This window comes from Nicotiana tomentosiformis, chromosome 10 (genome assembly GCF_000390325.3).
Source record: "Nicotiana tomentosiformis chromosome 10, ASM39032v3, whole genome shotgun sequence".
In the NCBI taxonomy this organism is placed as follows: Eukaryota; Viridiplantae; Streptophyta; class Magnoliopsida; order Solanales; family Solanaceae; genus Nicotiana; species Nicotiana tomentosiformis.
The window spans coordinates 34,851,148-34,868,219 of NC_090821.1; the positions used below are offsets into that span (position 1 = coordinate 34,851,148).

Consider the following 17,072-nt stretch of genomic DNA (forward strand, 5'->3'; position numbering starts at 1 on the left):
ATAAAAAATTGGTTCAAAAGACAAAAAGAAGAATATTACGTGGTTAGTCAAAAAGAACATATAATTGACTGTAAATATACAAAAGGAAAAGCCAAAATACCAATAATAAACAAAAGAATAATAAATAAAGAAATACAAGATATAAAGGCAAAGAACCCAATTAAATATGTACACCTAGGAGGAACTGAAATACTAATAAAAGCATGTTTCAGGGAAGGAATAGATACCCCTATAGAAATATATTTAGCAGATGATAGAATAATTCAACCTATAGAAAAAAGCATAATAAGTGCAATAAAAGGAAATCTCATATATCAAAAATTCAAATTCATAATAAGTGCCAACTATTCAATAGCAATAAACGATAAGAATATAGATAAATCATTAGTACTATACTGGAAAATGTCAGGAATAGAATTAACACCTGGAAGTAAAATATTTACAGCTAGATGTAAAAATCTATACGTCCTAACAACAAAACATAAAATAGCAGCAAAAAATAAAATTAATAAAATCAAAATAGAAAACCCGTTTGAAAGAATAGTTACAGTTATTGACAATAATGAATATAGTTATAAAGAAATTGACATGGAAGAAGATTTAGAAATAGTAAAAGAAAGATTAAGTACATCAAGTATACCAAACCAATTAACTTATGAAACACCAACATCATCAAGAATAAGTACATCAAGAAGAGAATATATAATCCCAAAAAATTTAATAAAAAACACAAAAGAAAAAATAAATACATACCACTACTATATAACTGGAATCATGGAACAAAGAAAATATCAAATATTAATAAATACAGGACAAGAAGAAAACTATATCACAAGAGAATTAGTAACAGAAACTGAAATAATAACTACTGAACAATTATGCCCTGAATTACCTAAAGAATTAATAATAAATGAAGAAATAACAGAAAAAGAAATAATTATTGGAGGAATACCTCTAATAATACAATTTAAAATATATCAAGAAAACGAAAATGAAAACATTACACTAGGAATAAAATGGTTAGAAAAAGTAAAACCATACAGTCTAGGAGATAAGCAATTAACAATAACATGCAAAGATAAGAAAATAATAATAAAAAGAACAGAAGAATGAAAATATATATACTCGCAAAAGTCATAGTAGAAGGATATTATAATAGATACTATACACCAATGATAGATACAGGAGCAGAAGCTAATATATGTAAATATAATTGTTTACCAACGGATAAATGGGAAAAATTAAAAACACCTATGGTAGTAACAGGATTTAATAATGAAGGTAGTATGATTAACTACAAAGCCAAAAATGTAAAAATACAAATATGGGATAAAATATTAACTATAGAAGAAATATATAACTTTGAATTCACTACGAAAGATATGTTACTAGGAATGCCATTTTTAGACAAATTATACCCACACATAATAACAAAGAACACACTGGTGATTTACCACACCATGTAAAAATAAAGTAGGAGCAAAAAGAGTAAATAATAAACAACGAAAAACTACAGAATGGATACGAGGAAATGAAAAAATCACACAAAAATTAGAAAATATAAGTAAAAATACAACTACTCAATTAGAAATTATTATATTCACAATAGACAAAGTAAAAATAATCCAGAATGAATTAGAAAAATTATATAATGATAACCCTCTAAAAGGATGGAATAAACATAAGACAAAAATAAAAATAGAATTAATAGAAGAAAATAGTATAATAACACAAAAACCCTTAAAATATAACTTTGATGACTTGGCAGAATTCAAAATGCATATAAAAGAATTATTAGATAACAATTACATACAAGAAAGTAATAGTAAACATACAAGTCCAGCATTTATAGTAAATAAACATAGTGAACAAAAAAGAGGAAAAAGTAGAATGGTTATAGATTACCGAAACTTAAATGCAAAAACTAAAACATATAATTACCCAATACCTAATAAGATATTAAAAATAAGACAAATCCAAGGATATAATTACTTCAGTAAATTTGACTGTAAATCAGGATTTTACCATCTAAAACTAGAAGATGAATCTAAAAAACTAACAGCATTTACAGTACCACAAGGATTTTATGAATGGAATGTTTTACCATTTGGATATAAAAATGCACCAGGAAGATACCAACATTTTATGGATAATTATTTTAACCAACTAGAAAATTGTATAGTATATATAGATGATATATTACTATATTCAAGAACACAAGATGAACATATAAAATTATTAGAAAAATTCATACATATTATAGAAAACTCTGGTATAAGCTTAAGCAAAACCAAAGCAGAAATTATGAAGAATCAGATAGAATTTTTAGGAATACAAATAGATAAAAATGGAATAAAAATGCAAACACATATAGTACAAAAATAATCAATCTTGATGAAAACATAGATACAAAAAAGAAATTACAATCATTTTTAGGACTAGTAAACCAAGTAAGAGAATATATACCCAAATTAGTCGAAAACTTAAAACCTTTACAGAAAAAACTAAAAAAGGATGTAGAATATAGGTTTGATGAAAAAGATAAGGAACAAATAAGGAAGATTAAAATATTGTACAAAAAATTACCAAAATTATACTTCCCAGATGAAAACAAGAAATTTACTTATATTGTAGAAACAGATTCAAGTAATCATAGTTATGGAGGAGTTCTTAAATATAAATATGATAAAGAAAAAATAGAACATCATTGCAGGTATTATTCAGGATCTTATACGGAAGCACAAGAAAAATGGGAGATAAATAGAAAAGAATTATTTGCATTATATAAATGTTTATTAGCATTTGAACCATATATAGTTTACAACAGATTTATTGTAAGAACAGATAACACCCAAGTTAAATGGTGGATAACCAGAAAAGTACAAGATTCAGTTACAACAAAAGAAATACGCAGACTGGTATTAAATATATTAAACTTTACATTTACAATTGAAATAATCACTACTAACAAGAATGTTGTTGCAGATTACTTATCAAGACAAAGCTACCCAAACTGAATCAGATAATACAATGGAAAATCTACTCTTAGCTATGACTACACTTTGTAAAAAAGTGGAAAGCATAGAAGAAGAGATACAGATAATAAAGAAAACAGCTAGTGGTCAGCAGCATGACTTGAAAAATGCAGAGATAAGACGATCGGGAGTCTCTAAAATTCTAGAGCTAGAAGGTGACGTTGAGAAACACCTAAAAACTCATAACAATTTGTTAAATGCAGTTGCAGGAAGCAGCACAGCTAGCAGTTTATCTACAAAGAAGAAGGAAGAAATTAAACCTAGATATACAAATACAAATATGAACAATCTATTTTCAAAACCATTAATACAGAAAAATATCCAAAATACCCAGAAAGAAATATTCCTACCACCACAAATAAACACCTACAAAGAAAGCCTGAACCAAGCCAAAAAGACATACAACCATATAACCTGTACATATATAGACAACATATACAAAATACAAAACTTCTTAAACAAAAATCCAAGATCCCAAACTACCCAAAATCCAGATGAAGATTATATTACTCATTATCTAACAGGATATAATAAACTAATAGCACTACCAAATACAAATGCAAAACTAGTAGCCACTTGCTACAATTACGGATTACTAGATACAGTATACACACAAACAGGACAAGAGATAGCTACCATACCAGAATTATACAGAGCATTTATGCAATACAAAAGGATAACCAAAGGAACATTGTTCTATATAAGATTTTATTCAGCTACAGCAGAAATACTATATGAAGAAATAAAACCTATTATACAAGTTATCAAGATCGGACTTACAAGAGAGATGCTCGTACCAGAAAAAATAGAAGAACAAGAAGAGATAGAAAAAATAAATATTTCAGACTTTTATGCAAATAAAAGGATTATCGGAATATCCACTATACTAAATAAACTAGCAAACAACTACCTAAACCAGAATGCTATTTGGAGTTATTATTCAAGAGAACAGACAATGATATATTCAAATTGCAGAGAAATACGAGAACCAGATATGGAAGAATTAAGACAATGGGTCTTAAGTCTTTTGAAGCCAGAACAATCTACAACCACAAGAGCTATAAGGACAAATTTTATTTCTCCAGAATTATTAACAAGATATTGCAAGTTAATCAGTCACAAATATCCAGACCACATATGCTCAAAATGCAAAGGAGAAGATAATATTGTTCCAGACGTACAACTGGAATAAACAAGAAGAAGATTACTGAAGAAGAAGACGACAAGCTAGACGACAAAGAAATATGGCAGACAAAATAATATGAAAGATATATTAGAATCTTTTCTTTTCTTTATGTTATTTTGTTTTTTGTAAAAGTCGTAAAGTAAATAGTAAGAGTCAGTTTCATGAACAGTAAAGGTCGTTCATGAATAGTAAGAGTCAAGAGTCAGTTTCATGAACAGTAAAGGTCGTTCATGAATAGTAAGAGTCAAGAGTCAGTTTCATGAACAGTAAAGGTCGTTCATGAATAGTAAAAGTCATTTTGTAATCTTTAAATAAGCCTTTCGTTTATGAAATAAGATAGGCTGCACATTAGCATCCAAGGGCTTCTCTCTTCTCTCTAAAATACAAAATACAGAAAATATAGGAAAGCTAAAGGAAAGCTATGAATCAAGAAGCTAAGGATCAACAAGAAAATATGAAAACTATAAATCAACAAGAAGACATCAGGAACATACAAAACCAGGTATGTCATATTATAACTATGAGTAGCTAATTCATTATATTCCTGATAATCTCATACATGTAGATTATAATTATCCATCATATAATAATACTGTTATAGAAATCATCTTAAGTAAGTTTGCCATGAAAATATGCTAAGAATAGGTAAGCCCAGACTATGTATCCTAAAGTTGAAACCGGTAGGCAGAAGGCCGTTTAGGGGAGTAAACAAGAGTTGAAGCGCTGTTAGGGTAACTGATTGAAGCAGAAAATCATGGTAGTGACCAGAAAAGGTGATTAAAATAACTTATTATAATATGATGAATAAGGATAATAAACATAGAGATTAAAAGGAATATGTTTAGCAAATCATATGATAAGATGAACACTTACTTAATAGATGACGATATTAGTTATAAAACACTTATACTATATATACTAAAAACCATTAATAATGATGTAAGAAGAATAATCTATGAAAAACTAATTAGTTTTGAAATAACAGAAATAATGAATCAAAACTGGACAGAACTAATTATACCAGAAACAGACTTATATGAACTAGATCTATATTTTGATAACATATAATGAATCATACATATCTACAATACTGGCAACAAACTACAGATAATATAAATTTACTAAAAACCCTAGTAAAAGATAATATAGAACAATATCAAAGAACCCAAGATATAGAATACATAGAATATGTATTAGAATGTATATCAGAAATAATTAGAATAATCCCACTACAAAGAAAATTTTATGAGAAAGCTTTCTCATCTGACCAACAAATGACAAATGACCAACAAATGGTATCAGAGCTATAGATTAAAAATGAACAAAGAAGAATTTGCAATAGATGAAAAAACCTATGAAAACCAAGACGGATTAAAAATAAAAATAATATTTTCAAACTTAGGCAGAAGATATAAAAAAATAGGAGACCAATTATACTTAATGATAGAAAAAGAAACAGCAAGATTAGAAGATAGCTTAACAGCTATGACTAGAATAAGTAGAGAAAATGAGGAAATTGTTTTCATATTTTCTTGTTGATCCTTAGCTTCTTGATTCATAGCTTTCCTTTAGCTTTCCTGTATTTTCTGTATTTTGTATTTTAGAGAGAAGAGAGAGAAGAGAGAAGCCCTTGGATGCTAATGTGCAGCCTATCTTATTTCATAAACGAAAGGCTTATTTAAAGATTACAAAATGACTTTTACTATTCATGAACGACCTTTACTGTTCATGAAACTGACTCTTGACTCTTACTATTCATGAACGACCTTTACTATTCATGAAACTGACTCTTGACTCTTACTATTCATGAACGACTTTAAGAGAAAGCTTTCTCATCTGATTAAATTATAAATGAAAACAATAAGGACCTTCAAAATGGTATCAGAGCTATAGATTAAAAAATGAACAAAGAAGAATTTGCAATAGATGAAAAAACCTATGAAAACCAAGATGGATTAAAAATAAAAATAATATTTTCAAACTTAGGCAGAAGATATAAAAAAAATAGGAGACCAATTATACTTAATGATAGAAAAAGAAACAGCAAGATTAGAAGATAGCTTAACAACTATGACTAGAATAAGTAGAGAAAATGAGGAAATAGATAAGAAAAAAGAAATTGAAATTATTAAAAAACAAGCAAGCAAAGAAATACAACAACTAGAAGAAACTAAAAACACAAAGATTATAGCATTAGAAAAAGAATTAAACATGTTAAAAACATTATATGAAAACAAGCAAAGAGAAAAGAATAAAGAAATAGAATTAACAGATGAAATAAATAAATTTAAACAAATATTACAACCAGAAGAAATTCCCAGAATTGAAGAAATAGATAAAATAGATAACAATATAGATGACCAAAAATCAGAATCAGAATCAAGTGAAATAAGTGAAATATATACAGAACTTTTAGAAAATATAAAAAAAATAAAAAATGTAGAAATAAACACAGGAGATGTAAATATGGATGAAAAGCCTAGTACATCGGGTGTAAAAAATCCGAAAGGATTAAACCCAAATTATTATACAGCCAACTATGAACAATCTGATAGATATGACACACTATGGAATAGTAGATTAAATAAAAAATGGACACCAAAACCAATATCTGAACAATATAACTTTTTAGATTTAGATTGCGTAGCAGATATAAATAAAACAATCCAACTATGGATAGGATATTTATCTAAACAATTAGTAGATAATAAAATAGGAATGACAGAAACACCAGGATATATAGAAAGAACACTTATAGGAACCGTAAAATTATGGTTACACAATCTAACAAGAGAAAGTATAGATACCTTAAGAAGCAATAAAAAATTTAATGGTGAAATAGCAACAACAAATATAGAAATATTATACAAATATGAAATAGCCATAAGAAATGAATTTAGTAGTATGACTACAGAAATTGAAGAACAAAATAAAGAAAAATAAACAAATAGAAATCTAATAACAAAATTAGCAATATGTAATATGTGCTATATAGATGAATATACTTGTGCATTTAGAGAATATTATTATAAAGGAACATATAATACAGAAGAAAGTAAAGAAATAAGAAAATTATATTTCACAAAATTACCAGAACCTTTTAATTCTAAAATAATAAAAGAATGGAATGAAGCAGGATTAACAGATACTTTAGGAGCTAGAATAAAATTCCTACAACAATGGTTTGTACAATTATGTGAAAAATATAAAGAAGAAACAAAAATAGAAAAAATATTAATAAAAAACTTAAGATGTTGTAAAAATAAAACAGCACCACAATTTGGATGTACAGATAAATATTATAATAAAAAATGGAAAACAAAGAAATATAATAAATATAAGTCAAAATATAAAAATAAAAAACCAAGAAAAAGATATTATGTAAAAAATTATCAGAATAAAAGACCATTTAGACCAAAAAAGAAACTAACAGAATGTACTTGTTATAACTGTGAAAAATTAGGACATATAGCTAAAGACTGTAAAGCACCTAGAAACTTAAAGAAAAAACAAATAACTGAAATCATAATTGATGATGAAGAATATATGCAAATGGAATATATAGACTATGAACTAGATAGTGAAGATAGTGTATATGAAATATCAGATATAGAAGATGAAATAGAAGATGAAATAACTAAAGAAGATGATGAAACCTAATGACTGAAAAAGAAATAGAAGTAATAACACGAGAAGAATATAAAGATGAAGAATCCTCAGAACAAAAAATTATATTTGATAATAATATATTTGAACAAATAAAAGGAAAAGAATTAGACCTCGGTGTCAAAAAAATATTTGAAGTACCCACAATAAAAAATTAGTTCAAAAGACAAAAAGAAGAATATTACGTGGTTAGTCAAAAAGAACATATAATTGACTGTAAATATACAAAAGGAAAAGCCAAAATACCAATAATAAACAAAAGAATAATAAATAAAGAAATACAAGATATAAAGGCAAGAAACCCAATTAAATATGTACACCTAGGAGGAACTGGGATGGAAAATGCTTCTTCGCATTCGTGTGGCATAGGACGCGTTTGTGGAGCATTGGCATATGTGGTCATCTCATTCGCATGTGTATGCTCGCGAACGCGTAGAGCATTTTGGGAAATGGCGTTTCTTCTTCGCGATCGTGATGGATATTGCTGGAGCAGTGTTATAAAGTTATTTCGGACCTTGAGCTCATTTTATCACATTTTGAGTTAGGGAGCTCGGCTTTGGGCGATTTTGGAGAGGATTTTCACCACATGGATTGGGTAACTATATTCTACTCAGATTTGATTACCTTGCTTGATTCCATCTTTGATTTTGGCATTTGATTAATGAATTTAAAAGAGAAATTGAGGGTTTTTGTCTAAATATTTCTAAAGTGAATATTTGAGATTTGAACATCGATTCAGAGTCGGATTTGAGTGAAATTTATATGGTTGGACTCATATTCGAATAGGTTGTCTGAATTTGTGAATTATGTCGTGCCCAGGTTGACTTTTTGGTTAACTTTGAGTATTTGATTAAAAAATTTACCTTTATCATTTGGGTTTAATTTCTATTGCATTATTTGATGATATTGAGTTGCTTTTGGCTAGTTTTGAGTCGTTCGAAGGTCGATTCGCATGGGATGGCATTTCTAGAGTATCGGTTTTGCTTGCTTGAGGTAAGTATCTTATCTAAACTTGGTTGAGGCACTTGTTACCGGAGTTGTTTGTGATAGCTATGTACTATGAGTGGCGTACATGTGTGGGGCTAAGCCCATGTGAGTGCACGAGGTATTTTCCATGCTCGGGGTAGTGCTTAGGCTATGAAATACCTTAAATGGATTGCTAAGCTTCATGTTGTGATGTTTCTCTTATTTGTACCCCTGTTGTGATCTATTTGCGCCATGTGTTGAGGTTGCATAGAGATTAATCTCTTGATTAAGTTTGGTAGCTGCTATTTTGTGATATATTCAACTAATTTGAGCTATGATATCACACTTGCACATGCATACACCTTAGCATGTCACTTATACCAGTCCAGGATTATGAAATTTGATGTTATTTGATCGTGTACATGTATACTTGTATAACTGCTTTATATGTGATATGGTTTGGACTGGTAGTCTGTGACCACGCCGGGTTGATTGTGATATTGTGCATGTGACCACGCAGGGCGGATTATGATATTGTGCATGTGACCACACTGGGTGGATTGTGATATTGTGCATATGACCACGTCGGGCGAATTGTGATATTGAGTCGGTGACCACGCCGGGCAGATTGTGATTATTAGCACGTGAGTTGTCCGTGCAACACGTGAGTGGTCTGTGCGGTTGTTATATTATTAGCTCGTGAGTTATCCGTGCGGATCTAGATATTATTAGTACGTGAGTTGTCCGTGCAACGTAGGAGTATGGATTCATCCCCCTAGGGTCACCCTCTCGTGTTTCTCTCTTGATGGTGTACACGTGAATTATGAGAAACTGACGGGTTTCTAGTTGATGTGAGCTCTAGGAGAGCTGGTTATTGGTTTGGTTCAGTTACTGAGATTCTAATGCGGGCATGAGATCCATGATTTGAATTAAATTATAATTTTGTCCAATGTAAATTTATTTTTAAAGGGAAAAAAGAGCGAACAATAATTCACTAAGGTACTTCTTTCTTTTAATATAGTACTAGTCTTAGGGTACGCGCTTGGCGCGTATTTCAATAAGTAAATATTTTTTAAAATATCACATAAGTAGTATTAAATAATGTCTTTGAGTTACAATAAAAATAAAAATAAAATCTATACCTTTGTATATATATATATATACATATATATATATATATATATATATATATATATATATATATATATATATATATATATATATATATATATACTTGTATATATGTATATGTATATGTTGATCCCAAATCCAACACAATGAAAGTCCTTAGAGTGTTGTAAGAATATCTTATGAAAATTATTGTTATTTTTATGTCTTAATACGAACAAACAATTAAAAAATTACTTTTATCATGATGACGTTGGCATGTAGCTCTTACCAAAATATGATAAGTGAAAATATAAACTTTATAAAAAGCTAATAGGGATGTGTCATTTGTTAGAATATAGCATAAGGAAAAAAAATAATTAACAATAACTCATATAGAATATAATTTATCTTCTATGGTTTCATCCTTATTGTTTCAAGTTTACATATGCTAATAAAAAAATAATTATTGATTGTATACTATTTTATAATTATTGAGTTAATTCTACACATTTAGAATAGACGATGTTTGCAAGTCGAAATAATTATTAAGTGTTATTTAAAATATTATACAAATTTTTATAAATAAAATTTTAGTTGATTTCAAAATTTCAAATATTAGAAAATGGAACGACTCGTCGGTCGTTTTCAGTATTTTAGCCATGTTTCCCCTATTTGATGCTTTACATATATTCATTTGAGGTTGCATGACTTTTGGGGTCGGTTGGTTTTATCTTCGGAGAAGTTTTGAATTGTGGGATACTTAGTCTCAAGGTTGGGTTCTTAAGTTGTAAGAGTTGACCGGAGTTTGAGTTTTGTGTAGACAAACTGGGAATGGAATTTTGATAGTTCCAATAGGTTCGTATGGTGATTTGGACTTAGGCGTGTGTCCGGATTTGGATTTGGAGTCCTGTAGGTTGGTTTGGTCATATTTGGTGAAAGTTGGAAAGTTGAAGGTTTGGAATATTTATAGGTATGATCGGTAGTTGAATTTGGTGATATCGGGTTGGGATTGTGATTCCGGGAGTTGGAAATAGGTCTGTTGTATCATTTGCGACTTGTGTGAAAATTTTGAGGTCAATTCGAGTTGATTTGATATGGTTCGGCGTGAGTTTGGAGGTTGGAAGTTCATTAGTTTCCTTACGCTTGAATTGAGATGTGATTCGTGGTTTCGATATTATTTTGTATGATTTGAGGCCTCGAGTAGGTCCGTGTTATATTTTGGGATCGGTTGGTGTGATTGGACGGGGGGTTTCACGCCTCAACCTCGGGAAGCGCGACTGGCGCTCACCCAAGTGAATCCGGCCAGGCAAGCCTGATAGATACTTTCTACCCAACTCACCCATAATAAGAGAAGGCATGTTTTTATTAGCTAAACAGTAGAAGGACCATATATATAGACATTACTAAACCATTTCATTTTGCTACTTCCCTGTTAAGTTTCAAATACATACATTTTGTGGCTCAGTGGAACAAAAATTCAAAATACAACATAATATGTTTGACCTTTCTAGCACCCATATACAACCCACATTCTGTCTACGGAGCCTCTAAAGATACAAAATAAGTAAAGATGGTGTCATTAACAAGGCTCCGGCTATACCTCAAAAAGTGACCACAATATAAACAAAAGGTATAATACATGACCCCAGAATGAAATGGGGTGCACCGAGTCCGCTTAGAAGAGGATGCAACACTATCTGTGATCAACACTATCTGCTATGTAACCACCTGCATCCATTTAAAAATGCAGCGCCCCCGGTAAAAGGGGCGTTAGTACTGTCGAATAGTACTAGTATGTGTAACTAAACACTATCTCAATAGAATGAACAACAATACAAGGGGAGACAGTCAAGAATGCAACATGAGCGTTAAACAACATTACAGCATCAAGTTAAGGATCACATAGATTTTTAAGTCAATCCCCATATTATCAGGTAGAATGGTTTTTAGTGCCAATATGCCACAATCCACAATACTACCGTGTTCTTACACGGAGTCCAATCTCGGCCCGATCGGCTAGGCCATCTCATTTGAGACATCAACCATTTCCACATCTTCATCCACAATACTACCGTGTTCTTACACGGAGTCCGATCTCGGCCAGATCGGCTAGGCCGTCTCATTTGAGACATCAACCATATTCATAATTTCATACACAATAGCACTATGTTCTTACACGGAGTACGATCTCGGCCCGATCGGCTAGGCCATCTCATTTGAGACATCACCCCTTTTCAATTAATCATCTCAATTAATATTTCTTTCCCCTCTTTCCATTACAATGGCACGAGTAGCCCCAATTATAGAGTTCTTTTCAATACAATGGCACGACGCTTGGCCATATTTCATGATTCAAGTTCTTTTCAACATTCCAACATTATTGATATCATCAATAACAACACCGTTTTTTATTCAAGGTTTATGATTTCACATGTGAGAAATTTAGAATCCAAGGCACATAGAGGCTTTTCATACAATTTGGCACAACAACCTTTATTTTGATCTTGACATGAAGTCTTAACATTCCTAACATATATTCCACATTTAGAACATATTGTTAAAATGCAAGATGACATGATGAAGCATTTAGAATAAACATTGAACAAACATCCTTCAATACAACCACATTAGGAATAGTCAATTCAATAATGATCAAGGGCTTACTCCAATTACTTGAACACCATGGGATTCGATTCTAAGAAGAAGGGGGTTTAGACAACATACCTCAATTGAGCCTCTTAAAACTCTAAGGTGTTCCGGAATATTAGCAACTTCAATCTATTTTATCAATATAGCAAAATTGAACCCAAAATTAGGAAAACAATCATAATTCTAGCTCACTTGAGCATTCTATCAAACACTATGTGTGTATTAAGGTTCTATGGCCCTTTTCATGAAAAACTTCACCAACCCACACCCCATTATTTTCTATCTTTAACTCACAACCTCCCCACATACCTTAGGAACACATGCATGCAAAGTAAGCACCCCCATCCCCATGAATTACCTTACTAATGGCCCATTCTAGTTACATTTTGAAATTAAGAGTTTGGGTGATAGAATTTACCTTTTAGGAAGAAGACCTAGGTGCCTATCTTGATAATCTTCAAGGTTTTAAGTGAGAATTGAAGAGTAATTTATGAAGATCACTTTCTCCCTCTAGGACCCTCTCTCTCACTCTAAAAATATCAGAAAGTATGTTCAAAATGGTCCAAGGTAAGTGTTTTAATGGAATAGGTCGGGTTTAAAAACCCCAAATATAAAGCTCCGGAACAAGTTCTGCGACCGCATAATAGTTATGCGGTCCGCAAAATGACCGCAAAATTGGGGTCCAGAACTGGTCAAAAATCTGACTGGGTATGTGATCACTATGTGGCCCGCAGACCTGTTCTGCGGTCGCATAATGCACCGCAGAACGGTTCTGCAGTCGCATAGTGCACCGCCGAACCTCCTTTCGAAAAATCCCAAGGCGGGATATGCGATAAGAGTGCGGCCCGCGAAGTGGTTATGCGGTCGAATAATGGCCGCGAAACTGACATCAAAAAGACCTAGAAAACTGACACTTTATGTGACCATTCTGCGGTCCGTAGAGTGGTTCTGCGATCGCAGAATAGGCCACGAAAATGCCTACTTCTGCCCAACACTTCCTTTAAATCCCCAGCACACTGTTCAATCCAAAAAGTCCGAACCATGGCGAGCAAGCTCGCCGCTAAGAATTTCTACTATTATCAACCTCTACACCTACTATGGAATCACGGAACCCAGGTTTTTAGGAAAATATTTATGGGGCCTTACACCCGGGGGCCTTGAGTGTGTTTCAGATGGGTTTCATATCATTTTGGATTAAGTTGGCATGGTTGAAGGTTTCTGAGTTCTGGTGATTTCGCACCTGTGATTGATGGGCCGCCTGTGATGTGGGCCGTAAAAGTGGCTGGGTGGCCGCAGATGCAGTGCATGGCTGGGGAAGGTTGAGTCCGCAGGTGCGGACTATGGAGTGCTGATGCGCATGCGCAGAACCACAGAGTCCTTCGCGGAAGCATATTTGGGGTGGACGAGCAGGGACCAAAGATGCGGCTATGTCACAACCCAAAATCCCTACCCATCGTGATGGCGCCTAACACACCGGCTAGGCAAGATGAAACATGATAACGAAGGCAACAAAATAACGAAATCCATAGAAATAGCATAAGTCCGAGGTCTCAATACAATAGAACGACTAATAAAAGTAAATCCCATAAACTGGTAAGTACGAAGTCATGAGCTTCTACAACTGAATACAAGTGTAAAATTGAACAATAAATATATTGTCTGAACTGTAACAACAGTATGAAAGGAAAAGATAAGTCAAATTGCTACCAAGGATACAACTCTACCTCGCCTCTAGCAGATAGTCCAACAAGCAAGCCTACAGCTAATAACTTGTCCCCATACCTAGATCTGCACAATTAAGTACAAAGTATAGTATGAGTACAACCGACCCAATATACTCAATATGTATCGTAAATAAACACGACGAGGTAATAGAAACACAAATTATTAATGATGCTAGCTATCACCTGTGTAGTTTCCTCTTTAAATCTGGTACAGAACAATAGTGGAATCAAATCATACGTTTAATGAGACAACATCCGTGTGTGTAAGTGTACAATTTTTCTCAAATACTCAGCTCAGTCCTTATGCAGTTGAATCAGATAAATGATCAGGGAAATTTCAAATAAAGATGAAATGCAAAATCCAAACAAACACTAGCCAGATTTGCTCAACTTTTCCATATTCGTGCCAAACCATTGATCAAATCCTCAATAACCGCGTGAGAGAAACATGAGACGGTGACCCTAGGGGGATGGATCCGTATCCACACGCCGCACGGATAACTCACGTGCTAATAATAGAACCCGCACGGACAACTCACATATTGCACGGACAACTCACATGCTAATAATATCAATATCTAGATCTGCACGGACTACTCATGTGCCAACAAATACAATCCACCTGACATGGTCACAGGCACAACAAAACAATCCGCCCGGCGTAGTTATAGGCACCCAGTCCAATAATATCACACAAGAGCAAATAACCAAGTATACATGTATGTAATGAATGAATAACAAATCTCATGCTCATGTACTAGTATAAACGACATGCTAAAGTGTAGGCATGTGCAAGGTGTACTATCATAGCTCAAACCGATAATTTCCACAGAGAATAACATTTATCAGTTCATTCGGGGATTAAACCCCTATCTGGCCTCAAATATGGCTCGAATAGTTTACAACAATAATACAAAGGTGCGAAGCTTCATATCTTAAGGTTTAACAGTCAAATTCTAGGCTTATGAGAGCCTGAGCACAACCTGAACATGAATAAATAACCCCATTGTCCGCACATGGGTTCAACCCCACGCATATGCGCACCTAATAGCACGTAGCTATCACAATAATTCACGCAACTAGTGACTCTACCGAGTTTAGATAAGATACTTACCTCAAGAAAATCAAATCACTCCGCTAGCAAGCCCTTTCCATGTGTATCAATCTCCGGAAGGCTCGAATATAGCCAAAAATAACGTAATACTATCAATAAAAGCTATAGTAATTGATTCCAAATGATAAACCTAAGATCTTAACCAAAGTCAAAAAGTCAACCCAAAAAGGCAACCATGGGCCCACATCTCGGAACCTGACAAAGTTAACAAAATCAGAACACCTATTCAATAACAAGTCCAACGATGCCAACATCATCCAATTCTGACCACAAATCGACCCTCAAACCCTCAAATCTTACTCTGTAATACATGGGTCAAAAATCCACAAATTCCAATTTAGATTCATGATAAATAGGTGAAATAATCAATGGGTATTCAAAATACATGGATAAAAGTGATCAAAAATCAATTACCTCTTCAATCTAGGTGAAAACCTCTCCAAATATTGCCTTAGTCTGCACTCCAAAATTCTCAAAATGAGAGAAGAACTCAAACCCTTCGTTTATCACGACACTGCCAGCATTTTCGCTTCTGAGGCCAGGAGGTCCGCTTCTGCGGAGCTGCACCAACGGAAAAAGGAGTGCACCTGCACAACCCACTTAAGTCCTGCCCCTCCGCTTCTACGGAATTTCACCCACATCCACGCATGTGCGCCTACGGAGAAAGTATTGCACATGCGGTCCAGCCCGCTTCTGCGCTTCACTTCATCGCAAAAGCGACCTCGCTTTTACGATCCCACTGCCCCCATTCACTTCCGCACCTGCGCTCATAAGGCCGCACCTGTGGTGTCATATTTACGGCCATTCCCACCGCAGGTGCGAACGCACAAGAACTGGAGAAAATCAAAAATTTCCTTAAGTCCACAATTCAATCCGATTTCAATCTGAATCACTCCCGAGGCCCCCAGGACCCCATCTAAATATACCAACCCATCCTGAAACACAATACGAACTTAGTCAAAACGTCAAATCATATCAAACAACATTGAAAACACTAATCGCACCCAAATTCAAGCCTAATGAACTTTTGAATTTCCAACTTCTAAAACCAATGCCGAAACACACCATATAAACTCTGATTGACCTCAAATTTTGCAGACAAGTGATAAATGACACAACGGAACTATTCCAACTTCTAGCACCAAAATCGAAGCTCGGTAACAACAAATTCAACTCTCGGTCAAACTTCTCAACTGTCCAAAACTTTATTTTTCCAACTTTCGCCAATCAAGCCAAAAATATCTACGGACCTCCATATCAATATTCGGACACACTCCTAAGTCCCAAATCACCATACGGAGCTATCAGAACTATTAAAACTCCATTCTGGAGTCGTTTATACATAAGTCAATATCCGATCAACTCTTTCAATTTAGGCTTCCAAACTTGGGACTAAGTATCCCAATTCATTCTGAAATATCCCTGGAACCAAACCAACCACCCTAGCAAGTCACATAACAACAGACGAACATAGAATAGAAAATAACTGGGGGAACATAGCTACAATACTCAAAGCGACTGATCGGGTCGTTACAGGGATTTGTCCGTAGAAGCGAAAGGGCAGATGCGCTTGGAGGTCCGCATATGCGGGTGGTCGGGCACTTAGTGGATTTTGCATATGC

The 17,072-nt window shown here is 33.3% G+C and overlaps 1 pseudogene; it reads left to right on the forward strand.

The window, feature by feature from the left end:
* Positions 1-5,495: 5,495 nt before the first annotated feature.
* On the forward strand, positions 5,496-7,984 carry LOC138900576 (golgin IMH1-like; annotated as a pseudogene).
* Positions 7,985-17,072: the final 9,088 nt, after the last annotated feature.